Here is an 11,171-nt window from a genome sequence, read left to right on the forward strand (position 1 = left end):
TCAAATGTTATATTTAGGTTTAGTAAAATGTTGGATAATTTTATGCTAAATTATTTCCTTTGATTTTCAAATGTTAGTGGGTGTTTTATTTTAAAATGATGTAAAAAATATTTTATGGTTCGGCCGAATGCTATGTGATGTTTGAAAAAAAAATTTAGTACTTTTAAGAAAATGAATAAGTAGACGTTTTAGTTGGTATCAGAGCAATGGTTCTGTAAAGGGTTGTGCCACCATCAGCGCCGGGAAGATCATTCGTCAAGCCTCAATTTGTAAGTTTACATGATTCATATGATTTTATGATGTTACCTGCATAATTATATGAATTATATGTTTACGTCACCTGTTTATTAGCTTTATGATGATAAATGTTTTATATGCTCTAGAATTTTTATACGTGATATCATATGAAATAAGATATTAGTTGATTTTAACGCATGTTAGTTTTGTGGTGGAATGGACTATGTTGATTTTTGGGTTTTAGTATTGACATTATACTTTTTGGGCCATAAGTTAATCGTGAATATTAGGAATGTCTTTGGGACACGTAGATTTTTCTAAGAAAATACTTATGATTCGTGGTTACTAGTCGAATTAAATTTTTTGTGAATTACTCATAAGTAATAATGATTCGAGGAATTTGTAACGACTTCGAGAGTATAGAAATGTATAAATTGAGGTTTTAAGTTTTGATGAAATGTGAGATTGGTTATGAGAATTGATTTTTGGGTAAATAAGTTTTAAAATTTTGAAATTATGTAATGGTAAATATGTAGAAGTAAATTAAGAATGTCAAGAACTTAAGGGTTAATCGTATATTTTTTGAAATTAAGGACCAATTAGGATAATTTTTGAGAAAATTAAGAATTGGTTTTGCAATTGTTAAGGAATTGGGGACTAGTTTAGCAATAAGTGAAAATTGAATGGGTAAATTGATTAGAGTTTTCGATGATTTAGACTTTTAAGAATATTTGGAACATTGGGATATCTTAGGTTATAGTGTTATAAGGAATGTTAATCAAGGATTTTTAAGAATGAAACAATATTAGGCTTGAAAATCTAAGAATTAGTAGGTGTGCTTGAGATTTTAAGATTGAAATTGATAAGTTGATGAATATTTTGGGTATAAAATAAGGAAAGTGATTTACTATACGTATGGTCATCCATATTTTAATATTGAAAATTTTAAGAAAAGTTGAAATTCAAGGTTATAATAGTATAGTACTAAGTAATTATTGGTTTTCTTAAGTTGCAAATCGCAAATAAGGATTTCGAAGGTAAAATTAATTGGGATCAAGAAGACGTAAGGACATCCTAGAACTTAAGTTTGATCAGAGTAGCGCAGCGGAAGCGTGGATTTTTGGGATACTAGAACCGAATCTATGCTTTTGATTATTAAGGATAAGCGAATTTCGAGGACGAAATTTAATTTAAGGGGGCAGATTGTAACGCCCCGAAAATTTAAAGACTCACACAAACCACATGCATACAATTATTAAATTCTCTTGTATTTTAATTAATTGTTTTAATTGTATTAATTAATTATGTTGTTTATATTGACATGTTTAAATTATATTTTTCTATATGATAGTATTAAAATGTATTTTGAAAGATTATTCACGTTGCGATCGAAGAACGGATACCGAGGGCTGAAAAAAATAGAAAATGATTTTATTAAATAATTTTTTTAATTATTTAAAATATGGGTGATGATTTTTCTTATTTTTGAAAATATGGGGTTTTGAGGTGATTTTATACGTCGAGACGTAAATTTTTATCAGTGTTGCATTTTCAACAAAATACGAACTTTTTGACAACCCGGCTAATGAATTCACAAACTTACTTTTACAAAAAATATTTTAATGTTTTAATTAAATCTTAATCAAGCACTAATGGGCCTAATTGCATTCTTAATGGGCCTAAGCTTGTTTAAGGGATTAATTATGTATTTAAAATACTAAAACCCTTTCCCCCACCCACATAACTCACGGCCACCCACTTTCACACGCCTCTTTTCTGAAAAATTCACCCCATCACACGGCACACACCTTCATCAATTAGAAGAAGAAAAAATCGAGAAAGCTCAAGGAGAATTCAAGCCAAAGGTCTTGCTCCGTTCTTCGCCAATCGTTAACGAATAATCATGCATTTAAAACGCAAAGGCACACCATATTCTCCTTTTACTTATCATCACACCATAGTAATTTTTTATGCATAATTTTTAAGGAAAAACATAGCACACAAGTTGGAATTTTCGTAACTACATGCCTATGTATCTAAACTTGTGTTTTTGATTTCCAAAATAATGTTTTATATGTGTTAAAGGGGCTGCCATGATATAGGTATTGATCAAGCATTGTTTCACATGAATTTAGACTCCTAAAACACCACCTAAACACCACACACGAACAGGAACCAAATGGAAAAGCAACATGCTGTCATGGGAAGAATAGGGTTCGGTTTGGGGTCTTCATGGCTGGGCTTGGCGTTGGCTTTGTTCCAGGACTAGCCAGGGCCGTGGGAGGATCCAGGGAAGAGTCCTAGCCTTGCTAGGACTCGAGCTAAGGGGCTTGGGAGGAGTCCTTGCCAACAAGGACTCCTACCCGAGAGCTGCTAAGGAAGGGCGCAGCTTCAGCGCTGGTGCAGGAGTTGGGGGCTCGGCCTGGGGGTCAAGGGCTAGGAAAGGGTGCGTCCTTATGGTCCCAGGTGAGTGCACAAGGGTCTGGGCAGGGGCTGGTGTGGCCTGGTTGGTTGCTGGTCGAGTAGGAACATGATGAAGCATGGTTAAGCATGTACGCGCGAGGATGCTGCCACTGGTTCAGTGGTTTGCTGCTCACGTCCAGGGGCTTGGGTTGGTCTGGGTATGGTCTAGGCGTGGTACAAGGAAGGTTAGGGTCATGGGTGGTCGGTGGTTAAGGGCTGGTAGAGTCTTAGGCGGCTAGGAGTCCCAATGCAACAAGGACACTACAAACACACACACGTGCAGAATTTTAGGTCGACTTCCAGGAAGTTTCAGTGCGGATCAGTGCTGGTTTTTCGGGCTAGGCTTGGTCAATAGGATCCCTAGATGGGTTGGCTCGGGTTTGGCTAATGGTGGCTCGGGCATGGCTCGAGTAAATTAGGAGATGGCTCGGTATGTTCGATAAATGGTCAAAAACGAAAATAATAAATCTAAAATTATATCCATGGGTCCACGGGTGTGGCTCATGACTTGAAAGGGTAGAATAAATAAAAAAATGCTATGTTTAAAGTTTGGGATCAAAATAACGAGTTTTGGATTTATCCGGGATTTAATCGTCACACGAAACGCTAATTAACGAATTAATTGAAACGCCTCGTTTAAGCTTTATAAAATTATGGAAAAATTGTGTTTAAGCTCAAATACTTATTAAAAGTCAAAGTTTTGAATTTGAGAAATTTATATTAACCTTTGGTTTAATTCGGAATTAAAACGCATTAATATGTCACATTTAAAGATTAATTTAAAAGTCTTTGATTTAAGTTAAATAAAAATATGGAAAAATTCTTGTAGGCTTAAATAATTATTTGGGACATGTTAGAGTCAATGGAATTAAGAAAAAGTCAAAAACGTGGAATTTTACGTCTAGGAGTAAAACGGTATTTTTACACCTAGAAATTAGTAAACGTAATGGCAGTGTCCTGAATGCTGTTTTATGTGCCTAATTTGATTATTTTCAATGGTTATGGATGTTTATGGAATTTTTATATGAAAATATGTCAATCTTAAATGTTTATGGATTTTTAAAATGTTAATATGTTTAAATATTTTATGATTTAATATGTTAAAACGTTTATTTTAAATGTTTATGATTTAAATATTTATTTTAAACGTTTATGATGTTAAAATATTTATTTTGAAACGTATATGGTTTTTAATGATTTTTATACATTAAAACGTTTATTTTAAATGTTTACGGATTTTTAATCTGTAAAAAATGTTTATGGATATTTCTGATTTTAATATGTTAAATTATGAATTTTAAATGTTTATGAATTTATGATTTAATTTGGACATTCAAAAGATTTATTGCATGCTTGATTTAAAAGAAAAATGATATTATATGCATGTTTTTATTAAGTGATGGAAATACGAAATGTTGAAGGACGTGAAGGGATTGTGACTAAATATGTTGGAAATATCGTGAGGGTTATGGTACCAGTGGGAGCCCGACGATCGTGTTTTCGTTGATACGAATATGAATATGTTAATACTTTGTCAGGGCCCAATTGACCAGTGAGAGTGTCGCTGGTGTCCTTCCGCCGCCCAGTACTGTGGTTTTCTTTTGCATGGATCCATCGCCCAATACGATCAAGAATACGAGTAACAATCACGATCTGAATTCAACAAAACACGAACATCAAATATGAATATGTTGACACGACTATGAATATGTTGATATAATATAGATATGTTGATATGATATGAATATGATGACATAGGTATGTTGATATGAATATAGATACGAATATGAATATTTTTAAGTTTATATGAAAATGTGTTTGAAATTGTTTATGCATAAGATTATGAAAAAGTTTTTATTTAAAGTTTTGTGCATCATGAAAATGTTTACAAAAATGTTATGTTTTAAGTTTATGCTTCTTCATGAAAACGATATTTTAAAGTACAAGTATTTTTACTGTCGTATGTGATCTGTATATGTAGTACTTGTTATCAAGAATATTATGTGTTGTCTTTAGACTCACTAAGTGTGATTGATGCAGGTGATTATGATAATAATGTTAATAGAGGTCTTGATGGTTGACTTTGCTGGACTGAAGGTGCACATAACCCGAGGACCTAAGCTAGTTTTCCGCACTAGTTTACGATTCATGATTTTAAGTGATGTTAAAGATATTTTTACGACAATTGATTTATGAGTGGTTTTTGAGAGGTTATAGTATGGGCTATACTTTTCAAATGTTATATTTAGGTTTAGTAAAATGTTGGATAATTTTATGCTAAATTATTTCCTTTGATTTTCAAATGTTAGTGGGTGTTTTATTTTAAAATGATGTCAAAAATATTTTATGGTTCGGCCGAATGCTATGTGAGGTTTAAAAAAAAAATATTTAGTACTTTTTAAAAAAACGAATAAGCAGACGTTTCTACATCTATACACACCATTTAAAAATAAACTAGCTGACTATTATTTGAAAATCCAAAAATAATGTAATTCAAAACATAATTCGTAAAACGTCAACCAACCTAAAGTAGCATTATTTCAAAAATAAACTTAACTCTAACATCATCTCAAAACCTCTCAAAATCATCATACGTAATAAAATCTTAAAAATAACTTAAATCATTAGCATAAGTCATAAATGTAAGTGTCGAAAACTAGCGTTGATCCTCGGGTTATATGCACATTCACTCCAGCCAGATCGACCATCAAGTCTTCCATTAATATCAACATCATGCTCACCTGCATCGATCACACCTAGTGAGTCTATTGACTCAGAAAACATTAATCATGATAACAAGTAATACATATACAATCACATGCAACAGTGAAAATACTTTTGCTAAAAATAGCTTTTCATGAGAATGCATAAACTTAACAATCTTTCCTTTCATTATATACATTTTTCTTTTCATTATATAGGTATACGTTTTCTTTTATTGAATTCGGATCGTTAATTGTGACTTTTGTTTCAACTCAAGGTCGATGGATCCATCTATGTGTATCCACAGTACTAGACGGCAAGGACATGGCGACACTCTTACCCGTCAACTGAGCCTTGGCCTATCGTATCATCATGTCATGTCGATAGAAATACGATCGTCGGACTCCCTCTGAGGCCTTCTCTCATAAATGAGCTCCCTCTGGGGTATTTTCCTCACGATATCTCCAGTCATATCATCGTATTATCTTATTAGTCACAATCACTTCACCTCTTTCAACTTTTCATATTTTCATCACTTATAAAAATTCATGAATATATAAATCATTTTTCTATTAAACCAAGCATGTAACATGTCATTTAGCATTAACATTTCATCATATTATTTCATAAACATATGCAATAAACATTTTAGCATATTTTACAGCATTCAGGGCACTGCCATGACGTTTAACATTTTTCAGGCGTAAAATGACCGCTTTACCTTTGGAATTAGAATTTCTCGATTTTGACTTTTCTTACTTTCGTTGACTCTAGACCATCCCAAATAATTATTTAAGCTTAAATTAAGTTTATTATATTTTTATTTAGCTTAAATTCGAGGCTTTCTATTTAATTTTCTATTTACTAATTCGTAAAGCGTTTAATTCTCGGATTAACTCAAACTTTAATATTTAATCCCATACTTTTATTATGAACTTTTCATACCTATTTTACCCTCATGACACATGAATCGACCCCCGTGGACCATGGTTTGATCAATTAACCATTCACTTCGCAAAACCGAACCCTAGCTAGTTTCCCCTCGAGCCATCTCAGGTTTTACTCGAACCACTCCCAATACACTTCGAACCAACCCCTAACCAGACCACCTAGGGACCCTACTGACCAGCCCCTAGCCCACGCCACAAGACCAGCATGAGCCGCGGTCGATAATGCACACTAGGACTCCTATCTCACATAGGACCCTTCACCCGAGCCACCACCCGAGACCGAGCCCTCATGACCCTCAATGGACCGCCCTCAGACCTAGCTTGGACCCCCTGGCCAAGCCGAGACATCCCTCGCACATCTGCTACCCTCGGTTTGCATGGGAAGAGTCCCATCGCGCATGGACTCTTCCCCAGCCACTGCGCATGAGTTCTAGCCATGCTAGGACTCTTCCTCACACCTAACCACGTCCAACCCGAGCCCTGGGTGAGCCGTACGCTTGTTTTCCCTCTAGCTGAAATCCTAATTCACCAACATGCAAATTTTCGTTCAAGCTTGGCTCGCCTTCGGTCAAACCCTTGTCTTGACATCTATGGACCCTTAATATGTTGGAAAAACATCCCTTCAAGGTATCCTACCATGAAAGCCCCTTTATGCGTCATTAACATGAGTTTTATATCATCAAAGCATGAGTTATATGCATGCATCCCCATAAAAACGAAAATAAAATTTGTGCCACATATTTTTCATGCATGGTTAATCAAATATATGTGGTGTGAAAGATATTTTATAGAAAGTTAAGGTGTGCCTTTGCGTTTATTACATACGAAAACGAGTGGGCGATGCGAAGAACGACGACGTAGAAACTCTAGGCTGAAATCTCTTCAAAGCCATGACTTTTTCTCTTCAAAATATCATGTGGCGGGTGATAAAGGAGAGTCCTTGTATGATTAGGGGTGAGGGGCTTGTGTTATGAGGAGTGGGGAAGGGTTTGGGGCCTTTTCATTTTGATTAAAACAAGTTGTATAAGCTTAGGCCCACTAACATAGTATAATAGGACCATTAAGCCCATTAAGTGATATTTAAAATATTTTGTTTAGAAAGTTTTGTGAAAATAATAGGCGAGTTCTCAAAAAGTTCATATTTTTCGTCGAAAATCGAATACCGTTTAGAAATACGTCTCGACGTATAAAATCACCTCAAAACACCTCATTTTTTGAAAATACCATATAACATATACCATATTTTAAATACTTAAAAATAATTAATTAATAAAAATAATTTTAATTTTTCAGCAATCGGTCTCCGTTCCTCGATCAGCGTCTCGAATAATCTTTAAAACACAGTTTGAATTCGTGTAGAAAATGTGCATTTTAAACATGTAAGAATGCACCCTATATGCAATAAAATCCTTTAATTAGTCATTTTTCATTTTCCTTAGATTCGCATGCAGTTAGGTTACTGTTATCGTATTTTGAACTTTACAATTCATCATCTCCCCCTTAAATGAAATTTCGTCCTCGAAATTAAAACTTACCTAATAACTCCGGGTAGCGACTCCGTTTCCCAAGTAGCTTCTTCCTCCGAGTGATTTAGCTACTTGACTTTGACCATTGATATGACTTTGTTTCGGAGTCTTCTTTCTTGTCTACCTAACATTTGTGTAGGTCTTTCCTTGTAAGATATATTTGGATTCAACTGCAGCGGTTCATAATTTAGTACATGTGAAGGGTTCGACATGTATTTTCACAGCATCGAGATGTGGAACACATTATGTACTTCAGCTAGCATCGGTGGCAACGCCACTCTATAGGCTAGTGATAAGTGCAATTTATTGTACTTTTATTACTTGTTTTTAACTTAGAATTTTGTGATTCTTGAGCAGGTTTTATGTTATTTGTTGTTTTAGTTTGGAAGCTTAGAATGAGAGTTTGGAGTAGTAAAGTGTTGAATTGGAAAGTGCAAAAGATAAAAATTGCCGAAGCTCCAGCGCACCCGCGCTAACAAAGAGAGCGCACCCGCAGTCAATGAAAATCAAATTTCAGAAAATCTGCCGAAGCTGTACCGCACCCGCGGTCCTTGTTCTACCGCACCCGCGGTCACTGAAGTTCGAAAACGAAAGTTTTCCCCGAAACAGCAGCGCACCCGCGGTCTATATAGCAGCGCTCCCGCGGTTTTCGAAAAACAGAGTTCGAAAAATCTGTAACTTTGTGGGCTGCGCATGAAAGTCTATGAAAATGGTGTGCTACGATTTGAGACTTGTCTGGACTATAAAAAGGCATCATTTACTAACCATCTAGGGTATAGGGGATCAAAATAAGGAGTGGAGGCTGCTTGAAATTATTGAAGACTCAAGTTCTTCTAGTTCTTGAGAAATCTTTTGCACAAATCCGGTGACGGAAACAGCACTTCAAAATCTTGTTCTAAGATCTTCTTTCTTTTATTTTTCATTTGATATGTCTTGTTTTAGAACTATGTTTTATTGTTTTGCTTGTGTTATTATGAACTAATTTTTATCTCTAGAGGAATGATGGAACAAAACTAGAAACCATGTGTTGGAACCTATGAACTAAGTTATTTAAGTTCTTCATCTTGTTCATTTGTATTGTTCTAATCTTAATGCTTTCAATTTATTGGCCATGAGTTGAATGATTTATATGTTTACAATTTATCACTTGGAAAAGGAAATTATAAACAAAAAAAGAGAAAAATACATCAATGGTATTTATAGAGTTTGGGAGAGCCTATATTGCTATTGAAGCCTATAGAGAATCTAGTGCTTGATGTGTTATTTATTTGTAGATTGTTGATGGGAACATTGCAATCAAATTTTAGATAACCAATATCTATTTAACACTCGGGAGAGGGAGTAGATAACTATAGGATTATTGGCTAATGAATAAGAAAGATTTTTATAACATAGCTACAAGAAATTACACATGGTGGATAGTTAAGTGAAATCAGACCTCTAGATCTTTTATTCATTGTTATTTGCTAAAATTTGGTGTTATATTTTATTTAAAAATCCAAAGTTCTCTATAATCTGTACACAATCTCATACTTTAATAATGCTTCTTTACAAATAGGACCGGGGTTCCCCAAAGAGATGCATTTGGCCTAATCCATTTTTTTTTTGTCTAACAACTATTGGAGTTATTATTTTAGCTCCTTGAGTTCATCTGGAGCGATTCGGTACAGTTTATTGGAGATTAATGCATCACTGGTACCAAATTTATCTCGAACTCTACTTCTTAGTCCGAGAACATTCCAAGAAGCCTTTCTGGAAAAACGTCTGAAAATTTTCGTATTACTTGAATATCTTCCAATTTCAGCTTATCTCCTTCTTGCACTTTGTTCACCATTGCTAGGTAAACTTCTTCTCCCGATATTATGGCTTTCCAATTCTGGGTAACAGAAAAAATGCATTTATGTTCCTTAGCATCGCCATGGTATCTGATTTCTTCTTGGTTTGGGGTTCAGAGTTTGACATTTTTACTCTGGCCATCTACTATCGCACGACTCTTAGCTAATCAGTTCATCCTTAGGATGGCGTCGAAATCTACCGAAGTGAGTTGAATTAAGTCGGCATTGAATATATGCGAATTGATACTAATTTTATCTTATCTTGAAATTACCCCAATTATTATCTCAAAACTTAAAACCCATATAGAATATTGAAACTTAACTCAGTATTGATGTATAGCTTATTGACTTAAATCCCGAAAATTATAACCTAGTCGTTACCTCAAATAATTATTATTTTACTAAATCTTATTTTCATCAAGATCACGAGCCTATCACGCTCTAAAACAAAGGAGTTCATTGAATGTCATTCTCTTTGAATCATTCTTAGTACCATAAAAGTCAAAACTTATTGTACTATACTTTCCTTGATACCCATCAATATCTCATAACTTACTTTTTTTTTTACGTAAGGTCGTAGCCTACTTGTTATCCCAAAATAATATAAATTCCTTAACCTGATGATATTTTCTCACAAGATATTCCAATGTTCTACATATTTAAAGTTAGCGCTTAATATTCTTAATAACCCAAACATATTGCTCACACAATTAACTATCGACACAAAATCAACTTCTATAGTACAGTACCCAAAACTTATGATATAATCCTTATATCAACTTTTCTCATATTAGTTTTCATAAATAACTTATCATCCTCGAGTAAATTTTTTTTTCCTTAAATCAGAAGCTTAAGTCAACTTATCTCTGATAGATATATTCCCAAAATAAATACAAATACTAATTGTCCTCATAATAAAATTTCAAAAAAATCGACAAGTAGTTCAATAAACACGTTGAACGAGATTTTCGAGAAAGTTTCCAAAAGTAGAAAGTTTGGACATTGACCCATGGATAGAAAGAATACGTCGAGATGATTCTAGAACAGTCGACGGAATTAAATTCTGAGTTTCCTATGAAAAGTTAGGAATTCTACGAAACTTTCCTAAAATAGCAAAAAACGCGATTTCGGAGGTCTAAACGAAAGATTTTCTTGTTTTCGGACCACGCCTCACATCAAAGTTGTGAATAATACTTGTTGGGAGTTCCAAAAGGGACTGCATCAGCCTTTTACCATAACCTGACAAATTTTTCTTCCCAACTGGATTATGAACCTGGCGGCTCTGATACCACTTAAATGTCACGCCCCGAGACCGGGGTTAGTTGACACCGGCGTTGTTTTACAACCACACAATTGAAAACAACAAGCCTCGTAGTACAGTATAAACCAAAAACCAGTTTATTACTCATAATCAATCAAAAAATTGTCTTTACAACGTAGATTCTTAAATTGATAAA

The sequence above is a fragment of the Primulina tabacum genome, chromosome 1 (genome assembly GCF_025594145.1).
Source record: "Primulina tabacum isolate GXHZ01 chromosome 1, ASM2559414v2, whole genome shotgun sequence".
In the NCBI taxonomy this organism is placed as follows: domain Eukaryota; kingdom Viridiplantae; phylum Streptophyta; class Magnoliopsida; order Lamiales; family Gesneriaceae; genus Primulina; species Primulina tabacum.